Source organism: Peromyscus eremicus, chromosome 12, assembly GCF_949786415.1.
Source record: "Peromyscus eremicus chromosome 12, PerEre_H2_v1, whole genome shotgun sequence".
Classification (NCBI taxonomy): Eukaryota; Metazoa; Chordata; class Mammalia; order Rodentia; family Cricetidae; genus Peromyscus; species Peromyscus eremicus.
In genome coordinates, this window is record NC_081428.1 from 30,767,702 (window position 1) to 30,769,241 (window position 1,540).

At 48.4% G+C, this 1,540-nt stretch overlaps 1 pseudogene; it reads right to left on the reverse strand.

Annotated features, from left to right (window-relative positions):
• Positions 1 to 282: 282 nt before the first annotated feature.
• On the reverse strand, positions 283 to 1,208 carry LOC131922356 (glyceraldehyde-3-phosphate dehydrogenase-like; annotated as a pseudogene).
• Between the last annotated feature and the right edge of the window lie 332 nt (positions 1,209 to 1,540).

Below are 1,540 nucleotides of genomic sequence, written 5' to 3' on the forward strand. Positions count from 1 at the left end.
AAGATGGGGAAATAAAAAATAAACATATATTATATGTTACACAGAAATTGAAAAGTTATCAATTTTAAGGCTTTAATTATTTTTTATGGACGCAGTGAACTTTATTGATGGTATTCAAGAGAGTAGGGCTCCCTAAGCCCCTCCTGTTGTTCTGGGGGTCTAGGATGGAAACTGTAAGGGAGATGCTCAGTGTCGCGGGCTGAGATGGGACAGGAACTGCTCAGCCGCTGAGGGTCTCTCTCTTGCTGTCCTTGCTGGGGTGAGTGGTCCAGGGCGGCCTTCTTACTCCTTGGAGGCCATGTAGGCCGTGAGGTCCACCACCCTGTTGTTGTAGCCGTATTCATTGTCGTACCAGGAAATGAGCTTCACAAAGTTGTCATTGAGAGCAATACCAGCCCCCCACCATCAAAGGTGGAAGAGTGGGGGTCACTGTTAAAATCGCAGGAGACAACCTGGTCCTCAGTGTAGCCCAGGATGTCCTTTAGTGGGCCCTCCAATGCCTGCTTCACCACCTTCTTAATGTCATCATATTTGGCAGGTTTCTGCAGGTGGCATGTCAGATCCATGGCAGACACATTGGGGGTAGGAACATGGAAGGCCATGCCCGTAAGCTTCCCGTTCAGCTCTGGGATGACCTTGCCCACAGCCTTGGCGGCACCGGTGGATGCAGGGATGATGTTCTGGGTAGCCCCATGGCCATCACGCCACAGTTTCCCAGAGAGGCCATCCACAGTCTTCTGGGTGGCAGTGATGGCATGCACTATGGTCGTGAGTCCTTCCACAATGCCAAAGTTGTCATGGATGGCCTTGGCTGGGGGTGCTAAGCATTTGGTGGTACAGGAAGCATTGCTGACGATCTTCAGTGAATTGTCATACTTCTCATGGTTCACACCCATCACAAACATGGGGGCATCAGCATAAGGGGCGGAGATGATGATCCTTTTGGTCCCACCCTTCAAGTGGGCCCAAGCCTTCTCCATGGTGGTGAAGACACCAGTGGACTCCACAACATACTCGGCACCAGCCTTACCCCACTTGATGTTGGCGGGATCTCACTCTTGGAAGATGGTGATGGCCTTCCCGTTGATGACAAACTTCCCGTTCTCAGCCTTGACTGTACCATTGAAGTTGCCATGGGAAGAATCATACTGGAACATGTAGACCATGTAGTTGAGGTCAATGAAGGGGTCACTGATGGCAACAATTTCAATTTTTATATGTGTGAATGTTTTGCCTGCATGCATGTAAGTTCACTGCATGTACGTCTGGTCTCTTTGAGTTCAGAAGGCACCTAGACTCCTTGGTACTGGAGTTACAGAAGGTTACAAGTTGTCATGTGGGTACTGAAAGCTAAACTCAAGTACTTTGGAAAAGTAGATAGTGGAACCTAAGCAAGGTCAGGTCTGGTTAGTACATGGATGGGAGAAAATTAGAAACAAAGATTTTGAAAACAAAATAAGAATCGCCCACTGTTCTATCAGAAAGTACAGAAGAAAAAGAAAGAAACCACACCCTACCAGATGGCCAGGGAAGGAAAGGG